We start from the raw sequence: 15,667 nt of genomic DNA, 5'->3' as shown, positions 1-15,667 counted from the left end.
TACAAATCAAAACCACAATGCGATATCACCTCACACCAGTCAGAATGGCTAAAATCAACAAGTCAGGAAACGACAGATGCTGGCGAGGATGCGGAGAAAGGGGAACCCTCCTACACTGTTGGTGGGAATGCAAGCTGGTGCAGCCACTCTGGAAAACAGCATGGAGGTTCCTCAAAATGTTGAAAATAGAACTTCCCTATGACCCAGCAATTGCACTATTGGGTATTTACCCTAAAGATACAAACGTAGTGATCCAAAGGGGCACGTGCACCCGAATGTTTATAGCAGCAATGTCCACAATAGCCAAACTATGGAGAGAACCTAGATGTCCATCAACAGATGAATGGATCAAGAAGAAGTGGTATATATACACAATGGAATACTATGCAGCCATCAAAAGAAATGAAATCTTGCCATTTGTGACAACATGGATGGAACTAGAGCGTATCATGCTTAGCGAAATAAGTCAAGCAGAGAAAGACAACTACCATATGATCTCCCTGATATGAGGAAGTGGTGATGCAATATGGAGGCTTAAGTGGGTAGAAGAAGAATAAATGAAACAAGATGGGATTGGGAGGGAGACAAACCATAAGTGACTCTTAATCTCACGAAACAAACTGAGGGTTGCTGGGGGGAGGGGGTTTGGGAGAAGGGGGTGGGATTATGGACATTGGGGAGGGTATGTGCTTTGGTGAGTGCTGTGAAGTGTGTAAACCTGGTGATTCACAGACCTGTACCCCTGGGGATAAAAATATATGTTTATAAAAAATAAAAAATTAAAAAAAAAAAAAAAAAGAAGTTAAGTCTATTGGACAGAAGTACAAGTGTTGGAAAATACCCAGTTTTATACCATAACCAGTTAAAAACAAGATTTGTTAAATTATCATTCTGTAACTCACCATTGGGATATAATCTGGGAATCAAGAAGCCACGATCACTGTAGGTAATCCATGCTGCACAACAAAAATAAACATTCCATGATGCAATCTTAAGACATGCTAAAATAATCACTGTAACTGGAAAACAATCTTGAAAATACTAAGAAATTAAAAAAACAAAACAAAACAAAACATGCTTGCCAGGAGAAAAAGAAGGAAGAGGAGGAAGGAGAGGAGGAGGAGGGAGAGGAGGAAAGGGAGCAGAGGAGGAAGAGGAGGACTCCGGCTTCTATGGTGAAATAGAAAGAATTTGAGTCTTTCCTGACTTGAGTGAATAGAAAGCTGGATAAAGGGGTGCATGGGTGGCTCAGTGGGTTAAAGCCTCTGCCTTCAACTCAGGTCATGATCCCAGGGTCCTGGAATCGAGTCCCGAATTGGGCTCTCTGCTCAGTGGAAAGCCTGCCTCCCCACCTCTCTCTGCCTGCCTCTCTGCCTACTTGTGATCTCTGTCTGTTAAATACATAAATAAAATCTAAAAAAAAAAAAAAAAAAAAAGAAAAGAAAAGAAAAAGAAAGCTGGATAACGTATACTAAAGTACATTAAACTACTATGTAAATGAAAAAAAAAACTTCATTGAAATGAAGGTGGTCAAAAGGTACAAACTTCTAGTTATAACATAAATAAGCATTAAGGATGCAATGTACAACACGATGACTATAGTTGAAACTCCTATGGTATGTATGACAGTTGTCAAGAGAGTAAACCCTAAGAGTTCCCAATACAGGAAAAGAAATTTTCTTTTCTTTCTTTCTTTCTTTTTTTTTATATCTATATGATGTGATTGAATATTAGCTAAGCTTATTGTGGTAATCATTTGACAATATATGTAACTCAAATCATTATGCTGTATACCTTAAAGTTACATAGTGCCATATGTCAATTATATCTCAGTAAAACTGGAGGAGGGACACAAATAAGGGGACATCAAATAAAAATACACTAAAAATACAATTAAAGATTTTTAAAGTACTATTTCTGTACATTGGACAACAGCCAACTCAAGACTGTGATCCTTGAGAACACAGAAACAAATAAGGTGAGATTTGTCATTGCCCTAGATTTCTACCCAGACTTATATTCTAGGACATAGAGCATAAAAGATGGTTCTAAGCAGATTATGGCTCTCAAATCAAGTAGACAAGAAAGAAATTGGAAATCGTAAATTCTAAGAAGGATGGAAATAGTGAATTGAAGTTTCAAAGAAGATGAAACTATGCAGGAAAAGAACACTAGAAATCGTAATAAAGCTCCCTGGAGACTTAGCTAGATAATATGATGTTTACATATAGGATGAAACACCATAAGAGTAGGTAAAAATTGACTGGGAGAGTTGGGGATCCTTTGAGTGTAGTCCAGCCAACATGGAGAATTTTTGTTGATCACTCTTGAAATTCAGATATCAAAAGCCACATCTCAATAGTGAAGCTAAATTATACCCAAAATAAAAGGCTTCTCCACTTATATCCTAAGAAAAATAAGCAGAAATCTCAAAAAAGTGCAAGATAAATGGCAAGGAACTAAACTGATTTCTAAAACAGAGACCAGCGCTCTTTAAAGAGGGACAACTGCTGACCACAACCACTTAAAATGTGTGCATCCAGCATCTAATCAAAAATTACTGGACATGTAAAAACTAGGCATATGACACACATGACCAGGAGAAAAGTTAGCCAATAGAAACAGAACCAGAAATGATATTAAAATAGCTCTCTTCCATAGAGAGGAAGGCAATAATGAAAATACTGAAATGCATTTCATTGACATTAAGGAGTCTAAAACCTGCACAACTGAAGTCTTAGAAAGTGGTGGTAACAAAGCAAATATTTAAAGCTGTAATGAACAATTTTCCAAATTTAAGAAAAACCTAACTGTATAAGATGCACAACAAACCCTAAGCAGGAAAAATACAAAGGAAAATACACTGAGACAAAGTGAGAATTTATACATCAGCAGTATTAGGGGTGTAAAAGGAGACAGAATTTTAAATTCTACTGACATTAAAAGGACAATAAGTGAATACAATGGTGTTAAGCCAAGGCATTTAAAAAATAGATAAAATGAACAAATTCCTTTAAAGGAACAAATTATGCAAATGACTCAAAAAGAGAGAAAATATGAATAGCCATACATCCAATAAGGAAATTGAAATTATAATTTAAGATGACCTCACAAAGAAATCTCCAGATTCATATGGCTTTACTGGTGAATTCTATAATAGACTTAAGAAAAAATAATGCCATCTTATGCAAACTTTTTGAGAAAATTATAGGAAAGTAGAACATTCCTTAATTCATTTTAAGAGAGAGCACTACCTTGATTCAAAATATTATATGAAAAGTACAAATATTCCTTATGAGCTCAAACACAAAAATCTTAAACAAATAATAGAAAATTTAATCTAGTAAATCTTTAAAGGGAGAATATGTTATAACCATCTAGGGCTTTTTCAGCAATGCAAAGTTAATTTAACTTTTTCATATCAATCATTATAATTCATTAAATTAACAGCATAAAGGAGAAGAAAGATTATATCATTTCACTAGAATCAGAAAAAACATTTTACAAATTTCAATACCTGTTTATAATCTCAGAACACTAGTAATAGAAGGGAACATTCTCAACCTAATAAAGGGTATCTATATAAACCTATAGCTGACATCGTACTGAGGAATGAAAAACTGCTTTTTCCCTAACATTTGAAACAGTGAAAGGATCTCCACACTCACCATTCTTAACCAATATTTTAGTGAACTTCAGTAAAGCACAACAAAGAATTGAAGACACACAGTGTGAAAGTATGAAGTAAAACTGTCTGAATTAGCAAACAACATGATGATGGATGTAAATGTTCCTAAGAAACCTACAAAAAATCTCCTAGAATTAACAAGTGAATACAACAAGACTGCACAAGATCAATATAGAAATCAATTGTATTTTTATGTGCTAGCAATGAACAAAAGAAAATTAATTTTCTTAAGTATTTACTCTTGGACCTAAAACCATGAAATACTTACTTAGCATTAAACAAACTGCAAGACCTACACTGAAAATTATAAAACATTGGTGAGAAATTAAAGAAGAGCATTATGGAGAGGGATAGATACCATGTTCATGGATTAGGGTACTCAATATTAAAAGCTATCAGTTCTTCCTAAATTGTCTATAGATTCCATACAGTCTTATTAATAATCCCAGCAAGACTTATTTTTGAGAAAAGTTGACAACCTAATTTGAAAAGTTAGAGGGAAACACGAAGGATCTAAAATATCCAAACAACTTCATAAAAAACTTCATAAAAAAACAACTTCATTCCAAAATTGGAATACTAGATTTCTAACAAATCTACTGTAATTAAGACAATGGTATTTGTGAAAAATACACATATAGATTAATGAAACATAGTTAATGGTTTAAAAGAAGACTATGCAGGGCGCCTGGGTGGCTGAGTGGGTTGGGCCGCTGCCTTCGGCTCGGGTCATGATCTCAGGGTCCTGGGATCGAGTCCCGCATCGGGCTCTGCTTAGCAGGGAGCCTGCTTCCTTCTCTCTCTCTGCCTGCCTCTCAGTGTACTTGTGATTTCTCTTTGTCAAATAAATAAATAAAATCTTAAAAAAAAATAAAAGAAGACTATGCAAATATGGTTATTTGAATTTAGACATAATAATTTAGATGCAATAATTCGATAAGGAAAGGAAACAAATGTGTTGGAAAAATGTGCTGGAAAAATAGGAAGTATCTACAAACAAATAATTCCAATCCTTACCTCAAAATATGTACAAAAATTAACTCATAATAGATCCAAGGTGTAAAAATGAAAACCAAAGTCCTAAAACTTCTGTGATAAAAATATAATATTTTTATTTTGACATGAAAATATTTTCATAAATAGTTCAAACCATAGCAATCATGACAGAAAAAAATGATAAAATGGACTTCATTGAATATGAAACTGTTCTTCAGTTGTTTTTAAAAATGAAAATGCAAGCCACAAACTGAGAAAAGGCATTTGTAATACATATACGTGGTATATGAGTTGTGTGCAGAATATAGGAAGAACTCTTACAACTCGGTAATTAAAACAACCCAAATTAAGAAATGGGTTGCCAGAGGGGAGGTGGGCAAGGGATGGGTGAAATAGATGAAGAAGATTAAGAACTAAAAGCTTCCAGGTATAAAATAAATCATGGAGATGAATAATACAGCATGAAGAATATAGTCAATAATGTCGTAATAACATTGTTGTTAACTACACTTATGGTGTGCACTGAGTAATATACAGAGTTGTTGAATTAATACGTTAAATATCTGAAACTAATATAACATTGTATGTCAATGATACTTCGATAATAAAGAATTTAGAAATAAAAAGTTAGCATTTCATTTAAACATAGTTTACAAAAGAAGATCTACAAATAGCCTCTCAGTATACAAAAAGATGCTTAACATACCTGATATACACTAGGGAAATGCATATTAAAACCATAATGAATAACTTTATATTTCCTAGAATTAAGCTGACTGACACTTCCAAGTTTTTGTAGAAATAAGGAACAACTGGGACTCTGGTACATTCTTGTACATTGTTAGGAGTGTAAAATCACTTTGGAAAGCATTTGGAGCAGTTTCTTATTCATATTAAACATACCCTTTCTATATTACCCTGCAATTTCATTTAAGACAAATGAAACATGCACACAAACACTAATACTTTGAATGTTCATAGAAACTCCTGTGGTTTTTTTCCCTAATTAATAGTCCAGATCTGGCATTGAGTTAAATGTCTATCTACAGTCAAATGGTATATTCATATAATGGAATACTACTCATGGTGGTAGGTAGCTTCTAATTCCCAGTAATCCCAGCTACCAAATGTACTCACAGCTTTGTGTGATCTCCTTCTCTCTCCTTGAGAAATTTCTTTCTGACAAATAAAGTATCTCATTATTCAGGGAATGTCAATTCTGTGACTGTATTACTAGAGACTGTAGCATCTTACTAGCAGACTCCCTTCTTTGTTGGTTTTGATGAAGCAAATTGCCATCGTGGGTTGGGGGACACACAAGGCAATGAAAGGAAAGTGCCTCTGGCTAAAGCTATCCAGGACCTGAGACCATCAGTCTAACAACCCCAAAGGAAATGAACCTTGCCAACAATCTCCTTAAGTGAGGCTGAAAGTGGTCTCTTCCCAAATTATCTTTCAGATGAGACCTCAGTGCTGGCCTACACTGCTTGTAGGCTTATAAGCAACCCTGAATCAGTGGGTTATTCACATAGGCCATGCCCAGATTGTTGACCTACAGAAACAATAAGACAGTAAATGTGTTGTTTCAGACACTGAATTGTTGACTTGCTATCTTGCAATAATAATTCATATATTTGCCAATAAAAAAGGAACAATCTAATGATCTGTATAATATATTCCTTTTCTATTGGTACATAACAAATTACTGCAAACTTGGCAGCTTCAAATAAGGCCCATCTATTATTAACTCCTGCTTCTGTACACCATAAGTTTGTGCATGGCATAGCTGGGATTTCTGCTCAGCTCTCAATAGACTGAATTCAAAGTGTTGAACACTGCTGTGGTCTTAGGAGGCTCAGTCTCTGTTAAGTCCACGTGGTTATTGGCAGAATTCAATTCTTTACAATTGTAACACTGAGGGAGCAGCTTTCTTGTTGGCTGTCAACACAGGGTTGTTTTCAACTCCTAGAGGCTACCTGGTGCTCTCTGCCTCAAGGCTTTCTTGATAACAGGGGCATTTTCTCTTTAAAAGCCAACAGTAGAGTTTCTCTCATGCTTCAAATATCTTTAACTTTTTCTAAAGGCTCATCTGCTTAGGTCAGGTTCAACAGGAAAGTCTTCTCACTTAAAGTAAATGTATTAGAGACTCTATTACATCTGAAAAAATTCTTTCCTAATAGCACCTGAATTAGTCTTAGCTTGAATAACTGAGAGAAGGTATGTATATCCCGAGAGGTAAGAATCTTGGGGGTCATCTTAAAATCCTGTCTACCACATCAGTAGTATGGATAAATTCCAGACACACTATGCTGAGTGAAATAAAGGTAGAGTTAGCGAGCATACATACATAATTCCACTTATTCGGATCTCTACGAAAGATAATGGTGATCTATGTAATAAAAAGAAGATCAATAGTTGCCTAGATTGAGAGCTAGGGGAGTGGCTGGAAGAAGGTACAAGGGATTTTTCTGTGATGAAGGGTTTGTTATGTACCTTCATATTGATCCTGGTTACACAGGTCTATAAAGCTTTTGGAACTCAATAAATTATACACTTAAAATGTGCGCACTGTAGTCTATATAAAGTTTTCCCCAATAAAACTAATTAAAAATAAACAATCAGCCTTCCATGTGATCTTTTTCTCACTGCCACCTTCCAAATGTTATGTGAGGTCATCTGGTCAGTCAAACATAATCTCATTCAGAACCAAGTTGCAAAGGAGACTGGCAAATGCAATTTTAGTTTTAGGTTCCATTCTCTACGGTAAAGGATCAGATACTAGAAAGTACATGGTACAGATGTAGAACTAAGCCAGGTCCCTCAGTTCGAGGTATAAATATTTCTCCTCATTCCTTTGGTATATACAAGGGGCCAGAATTAATGAATCAAGCACACACACACACATACATGTGCATGAGTATAAACACACATATATATATTCCTATGGATAAGCACTTTGCTCAAAGACAATGAACTGTAATATGTGAAGAGAAACATAATGTATGTAATGATAGCTGTTCATAACAGATAGTTCTACATGTGAGTAGAACTATCATCCTCTCTTTATTGTCTCAAAGCCAAGAAATAATAGGTCTGGTTTCTAGTCTGAAAATTCACCAACCAAAAAGATTACTTCCATGGATACAGGCTACCACAGACTTCATCAATTCTTGTTTTAAAACTGTGTTTCATTGTTGATACTTAGGAATGGAACCTGTGTTAGGATGATATGATTCTTAATGGAGGGAAAAAATGGAGTTATACCCAGATCCTACAGGAATCATTAAAATAAAGTATTTTCCCCTTTTATTTTTGGATCAGCTATATTTATAGGGCAAGGCTTTCTTCAATAATCTCTATTTGAATAATAAGGGTGGAGTAGGCAGGGCATGAATCAATTATTCTCAAGGCCAAATAAAATCCTCTGGGATTAAAGGAAGGGTGTTTTCTCTTTCAGTCACAAGCATGTGTATTTACTTATCAAAAATAAAATATACAAATTAATGAAACATTTTCAGAACATCTGGAAAGTATTTTCCAATGATGAGCTGCAGAAGCACACCACCTAAGAACCACTGACACAATAAATTATATAAATAGGACAAAAGAGCAAGATTTAAGCACATCTCCATGTACATTGATTGTGCTTCTGCACTATGTATCACACCCAGAGAGAAATAAAACTTAATTAAAGCAATGTTATGTGAGGGGTGTTGCTTATTTGATTTTTGTCCAACCTAGGCATCCATATTAAATTTACCTATTGATGTCCACTGAAATTACATGCTTACCTCAAGAAAACTTTTGTGGGTTCTTTAACCTTAGGATCAGAAGAAACTAAAAAAGAAAGACACAAAGTGATCAGACACAACATGTCATTCACAGCAATTCCCTTGCACCCAGGGCTGAAATGAAGTTGTTTCAGTAGGATATTTTGGTCACCTGTGAGTCTCATCAGACTTCACAAGTCATGTCCTACACTCTTCCCCAGGAAGGCAAATGTATCAGAACTGTGTGTGGTTTAAAGAAAACCTAACAGTGAGTTAAATAAATAGGGATTTGTTTGTCTCATGCAACGAGCCCATGGATAGGAAGAGTAGGATTAGTATTGTGGCTCAAGGTCATCAAGGATCCAAATTTCTTTAGTACTCTTATTAAAACCATTCCCAAAATGTGGTTTCAATCCTCATGATTGCAAGATGATTGTTCCTCCAGGCATCCATCTGGAAAGATGGGAATGTTATCATTGGCCAAAATTGGGTCACATGACTCACTTCTATCTGCACTGGAAGCTGTCAGCAAGATTGTTAGCTGGACATATTTCCACTTAACTGGCATGGCTGTTAAGCAAGAAAAGTGAAGTGGATATTGAGTAAGCATCTAGCTGTGTCTGTTACAACTAGTGACTGTCAGGCAAGATTCTCTATCTTGATACAACCTTGTCCAATCTAACCTCCAAATTACACACACACACACACACACACACACACGTCACTTTGTTTTGCTCAGTTACATTCAATTTCTATGAATGTCCTCATTAGATTCATTTCCTTAAAGGATTAAGTATATTTTTTGAGGAATAGGAAAAATCTAAGTGTTATTTGCCCAGGTTTCTATGTCTCTGTATCAAGTACTAAGAAGTTCTGAGGTTCAAATGATTGCTTAATCAGAATCAAAATAAAAATAGAGAGTCCTAACCTTGCAGCATTTTCCCAGAGTTAATCAAAGATTCATACTAATTTCAATAGAATGTGTTTATAAAAAATAAAAAATTAAAAAATTTAAAAAAAAAAGACAGAAAAGAAAAAAAAAAAGAATGTGTTTGAATCAATAAACATGTATTATGCATCAGTGGTGTGCCAGGCCCTGTGCCAAAGTGACCAAGAAGAAAAAAGACTAACTGTCCTCCATCAGGGGATTTATTGTCTGATACAAAAGATAGGCATGTGAGCACAAAAGTATGATAGAGGAAGATAGCATAAATTAGAGGATAGCATCATACAAGAATGTTTATTGGGGAAAGTTGGGGGGTGCAGAAAAGAAGTCTCCAAAGACAACACATTCAAGCTGGGTGAATTGACAACCCAGTTTTCATGTTTGCTGTTTTTCAGTTTAATGCATTTTTCACAATGTAAAAATGGAAATCAAAAAATGGCAATGGAAACAGTCAACAAAACCAAAAGACAACTGACAGAATGGGGGAAGATACTCACAAATGACATATCAGATAAAGGGCTAGATTCTAAAAATCTATAAGAACTTATCAAAATCAACACACAAAGAACAAATAGTCCAAACAAGAAATGGGCAGAAGACATGAACAGATGTTTCGACAAAGAAGACATCCAAATGGCCAAGAAACACGGAGAAAGTGCTCAATATCACTTGGCATCAGGGAAATACAAATCAAAACCACAATGAGATACTACCTCACACCAGTCAGAATGGCTAAAATTAACAAGTCAGGAAATGACAGATGTTGGCGAGGATACAGAGAAAGGGGAACCCTCCTTCACTGTTGGTGGGAATGCAAGCTGGTGCAACCACTCTGGAAAACAGCATGGAGGCTCTTCAAAAAGTTGAAAATAGAGCTACCCTATAACCCAGCAACTGCACTACTGGGTATTTACCCTAAAGATACAAATGTAGTGATCCGAAGGGCATGTGCACCTGAATGTTTATAGCAGCAATGTCCATAATAGACAAACTATGGAAAGAACCTAGATGTCCATCAACAGATGAGCGGATAAAGAAGATGTGGTATATATATATATATATATATATATATATATGCATATGTGTATATATATATATATATATATATATACACACACATACATACAATGGAATACTATGCAGCCATCAAAAGAAACAAAATCTTGCCATTCACAATGATATGGATGGAACTAGAGGGTATTACGTTAAGTGGAATAAGACAATCCGAGAAAGACAATTATCATATGATCTCTCTGATATGAGGAATTTGAGAGGCAGTGTGGGGGCTCATCAGGGATAGGGAGGGAAAAAAATGAAATAAAATGGGATCAGGAGGGAGACAAACCATAAGACACTCTTAATCTCATGAAAAACACTGAGGGTCCTGGGAGGTGGGGTGTACGGTTAGGTTGGCTGGGTTATGGACATTGGGGATGGCATGTGATATGGTGAGTGCTGTGAAATGTGTAAGCCTGATGATTCGCAGACATGTATCCCTGGGGCAAATAATATATGTTAATTTTAAAAAGTGGCAATGAGAAATGTATTTTCAATAATATTTAAAAATCTATCTTGAAATAAATATACAACCCAAACTGTTGGTCTCAAGTTTAATAAAATGTTTGCACTACTGCTTTGGATCTCCCAAAATGCCTTAGGTCATTTCATGATTTTAAGCTTCATAAATATCTCACAATGTGGTTGTACCTACTGAAAAACAAAGACCAAACTAACTAATCATCCAAGAAATTGTCCACAAAATATGCTAAACACTTTCATGATTAGCTTGAGAAATACTTAAATTCTGATTTTTCTGTACCAAATATTTGACAATAAGAGAGATTAGATATTTTTGATTGGCTCTACCATACAAAAATGGTCTCAACTCTGTGTTACCACCCTGTGGTTGAATGTCTTGATAATCAAGTTACACATTCTTAATTTATACATTTCAGATTGGGGTGGGGAGGATAATTTCATGGCAGTCCTAAATGATTATGAATTAGGGCACGTTTCCCCTTTTCCCAAAGACTCCCTATTTTCATAGTACCTTTCCATTCAAGACACATTCTCCAAACCCAATCCTGTCTGTTTGGAAACACAGTTAAAATTTGTAAAAATGTATCAAAGAGTTTCAGAATATTCTATTCCTTTAATTTTCACAACATTCCTGAAAGTTCCAATGAGCCATTTTACATGGGTTTTGTGAATTTAAGAGACTTGCCTATAGTAATATAGCTACTAAGTGACCAAGCCAACCCTGATTTCTTCATTCCCAACTTAGCACTCTTTCTAATACTTCCTATGACTCCAACATCATATGTGGGGGTATGGCATGCTACCCAGTTACAGTCAATTTTTAATTACTGGCATGGGTATTTTCTCTGCTACTCCACCTAAAAAGTAAGCCTTTTCACAAGGTATCCTTTTAAGTTCCTTGCAGCTCAAATAATCCCTCACTGTGTAAATCTATACTTAACAAATTTCCTTCATCCAGGCTCCTCAAAATGTTCTAATGTCTTGAGTGTAATGTTTATTTTAGTAAGCCAGTAATTTTTATTGAGCATCTATTGATGTCCCAAGTGCTCTATTAAGAACAAGAAGACACAATGAACTTTAGTTTCTGTCTTCTAGGAAATTAGTTTATTTCACTAAGGTAATATAAGTATCATGATGGCAAGAACACCAGTTCCTATTGTATTTTTAATGCCTAGACCAGGGCTTGGCACTTAATAAATTTTTAATAAATATATACAGTCAGATGTGTAATATTTAAGTGAATTATCAATTCTAGAAACTATAGGATGGATGTAATTAGAAAAGCAGAAATGTAGCCAATAGGAAACAACTTACAAAATGGAAAAACAGTACCATTTAAGCCCAGACACCCAAAGAGTATGCCAACAGGGATCAGGGACATTCCTGGGATAATTAATAATTCCCGGCAGGCTTTTGTAGCCAAAGTAGAGAGAAGCCAAACTTCTTTTGGACTTGTTTATATCAGGAATCTTATCATAACATAAACTTTGAGCTATTTACAAATTTTCAAACATTTTCCACAATGTTCACACAATGTGGACTTATAGCCATGAAAGTAACAGCGTATCAGCCCAATCTATTCATAAACATTAAGGTAACATCTTCTAAACCAGAAGGGCTAGAAGAGAATGACGCTCTCAAAAAAGGAAGAAAGACTTACATAGTCAAATGAAAACAAGGCAGATTAGTAATAACAGAACAATTATTTTCGCTAAAATTGGTACCAATTTCTGGGCTTAGGAAAGTTGAAAACTTTACTAAATCTCATTTTATATGGATGAAAGTTATATTAGGTTTAAGTACATACTGCAAGTTTTATAAGAACTACTCATTTTGTTTTCATTTCCCAGTACAGATTTAATCATTCCTAACTAATTCTCTATCTCCAGTGTTAGTTTCTATGTGCTTTTAGAGATGAATACTTAGATAAATCTTACCTGACTACTACAAGTAGGAATCCTTTGCAGAATGTTGCTTCAACTATAGCATTAGCTAAAATTCACTAAACAAATTCTTTATGAAAGGAAGAGAAAGAAGCTGAAACACAGAGGGCTTCTCAGGGTCCCATAGTAAGTAAATGGTGGATCAGAATCTGAGCTCAGGAAGTCTGGGAGCTGATGATACTCTAAACTCCTAAATAGGGCTTATATCAATGTCTACTTAGGATTCAAGAATAGTCAAAGTTCACTCTACGCAAATGTATTTTGCCTTCTTGGTGGATTTTGCATGACATGAGTTTAACTTGGGAATGATGTATTCTTGCCATGCAGTGTGGATTATTTTGGACTGGACAATGTCATCAGTTTTTGTATGCTTAAGAAATATGATTTTAATGCTAAGCTGAAATCAGCAAGAAGGTAGATCTAAGAGGAGGAGAAAAGTGTATATGATAATTTCAAAATTCCACTCTGAAGGAGATATGATGGTGGGAGACTAATAAAAATCTAATTTGTTTGATTTTTCTAGTCTTCCAAGAACCACCCAGAGAAGCGAGAACCAAACTCCTCATACAAAGTGGGCATGAAATTGTTAAACTACAAAAAGTTGATTAGGAAAGCTTCACCCTTGGAATGAATGAGTTCCCCACAGAAGAGAAAGTGCCAATGAGACACAAGTTTAAAAAGGCATGAAAAGGGCACCTGGGTGGCTCAGTTGGCTAAGCAACTGCCTTTGGCTCAGGTCATGATCCTGGAGTCCTGGAGATGTTCTCCAAGCCTGATCCTCCTTAACAATGGTGTGCACCCTTTATTGTGCAAGAGAATCCCCTGGCTAAAACAGATTTCTGGGCCCTATCCCCAGAATTTTGGATTCAGTGGGTCTGAGGTTGGGCCTAGGAATTTTTATTACTCAAAATTTCCCAGGTGCTGATGGTACTCATGGCCCAGGAACCACTCTTTGAGAAACACTGCTCTGAGGCTCTATAGTAAGTGTTCTCAATATATATGCAACCACCAGAAGAAGTATTCCATAAAATGCCTGCATTGTAAGATTATGCCTTTACAACCAGGATCAGAGTATATGCAGGAGTAAAGGGCTAGAATGAGTAAATCCTGAGCAATAGAAGAAAAAGAGAAAAAAAAAATTACCAAAACGTGTATCAGCTCCAGGAATAGCAAGCAATCTATCTGTTGAGGGCTGTTCAACTATGGTAATAAAAGGACACCAGCCAGACCAGAGGCACACTGGTGACCACTCTTAGCTAACGTTGTCATCTGTAAACTGGTTAGATGGAATACCATCTCTATATTGGTTTTATTACTGGTAAACCTGTATATTAGTTATAATTGGATAAAGGTCTGGATCTTATCCTATATGAAATGTTGAGTCCTAGAGAGTTTTAAACTGGAACATGACCTATTAGATCTGAATTTTATAAAATGAAAATATATATCAATAAGGAATCTTCCAACTGAGAATGAAACTCAATTCAGGCTAACTTTAACAAAATGGGAAGCGTATGGTCTCATATACCAGAAGTAAATTGGAAAATTTATCCATGGCTGTATCTACATGCACAAACAATATTCTCAAGATTTTTGCCAACTTCTCCAGTTGTTCCCAAGACTAGGATTTGTCAGACTTCAGTGTAATGTCCAACTGTGACCCAACGTCTGTGGCCTCAGGTAACTGGAAGTTTGGGTTGGCCAGAGCCCCAGAGCCAGTCCTGTTGGAACATGAGCAATTCTCTTCCAGTTTACCCCAGTTTTCCATAGAAATGGTAGTTATTTTTGTATGCCTTGATGTTAAAGTGTTCGGAAAATATTGCTCTAGAAAGTAAAGTAACAGGATAGAAAATAGGTCCCGCATATTTTCTAATTATTCCTACAATGATCTCAGTGAAAAGAACCTCTTGGTGTCAAGGTCAAAAGATGGCTTAAATAACCAACATCCTTAACTGCTCTTATCCAAGTTAGGTGGTAAAAAATCCCTCCTGGAGGTGGCTTCTACACTCTTAGAAGGTGGAGGAGAAGGGAGAAAGTGGATGGAGAAGCCTCAGATAGGACATTGGGGCTCTCTCACTGCTGTCCCTTCTTCCTTCCTTCAACCTGAGTGATTTTTTTTTTTTTTAAGATTTTTATTTATTTATTTATTTATTTATCTGACAGACAGAGATCACAAGTAGGCAGAGAGGCTGGCAGGAGAGAGAGAGGAGGAAGCAGGCTCCCTGTGGAGCAGAGAGCCCAATGTGGGGCTTGATTCCAGGACCCCGGGATCATGACCTGAGCCAGAGTCAGAGGCTTTAACCCACTGAGTCACCCAGGCACCACAACGTGAGTGATTTTGAATATACTTCTTTCTATTTTGTATATAAGCTTTGCTTGAGGTCGGGGTTCAGTGGCTTAAAAAAGCTCATAAAACACCACCTTCAAAACAGGCTCCTCCATTGTTATTCTGCCAACCTTCACTATAGAACTCAGAAATATTCTTTTTTTTTAATTAATTTTTTATTTTTTATAAACATATATTTTTATCCCCAGGGGTACAGGTCTGTGAATCACCAGGTTTACACACTTCACAGCACTCACCAAAGCACATACCCTCCCCAATGTCCATAATCCCACCCCCTTCTCCCAAACCCCCTCCCCCCAGCAACCCTCAGTTTGTTTTGTGAGATTAAGTGTTACTTATGGTAATATGGAATGCAAGCTGGTGCAGCCACTCTGGAAAACAGCATAGAGTTTCCTCAAAATGTTGGAAATAAGTCAAACAGAACTCAGAAATATTCTT

General features: G+C 36.0%; 1 long non-coding RNA gene across 1 annotated transcript in view; it reads right to left on the bottom strand.

Annotated features, from left to right (window-relative positions):
- Positions 1 to 901: 901 nt before the first annotated feature.
- LOC131825264 (uncharacterized) overlaps positions 902 to 15,667 on the bottom strand; it is a 57,825-nt gene continuing 43,059 nt past the window's right edge. The window contains exons 4-5 of the long non-coding RNA XR_009351180.1: positions 8,476 to 8,521; positions 902 to 956 (exon numbers count right to left, since the gene is read on the bottom strand). This is a non-coding gene — a long non-coding RNA (uncharacterized LOC131825264). The remainder of the gene's footprint in view (positions 957 to 8,475; positions 8,522 to 15,667) is intronic.

This window comes from Mustela lutreola, chromosome 2 (genome assembly GCF_030435805.1).
Source record: "Mustela lutreola isolate mMusLut2 chromosome 2, mMusLut2.pri, whole genome shotgun sequence".
In the NCBI taxonomy this organism is placed as follows: domain Eukaryota; kingdom Metazoa; phylum Chordata; class Mammalia; order Carnivora; family Mustelidae; genus Mustela; species Mustela lutreola.
The sequence above is the reverse complement of the archived record's forward strand: the minus strand, read 5'-3'. Positions and strand labels throughout refer to the sequence as shown.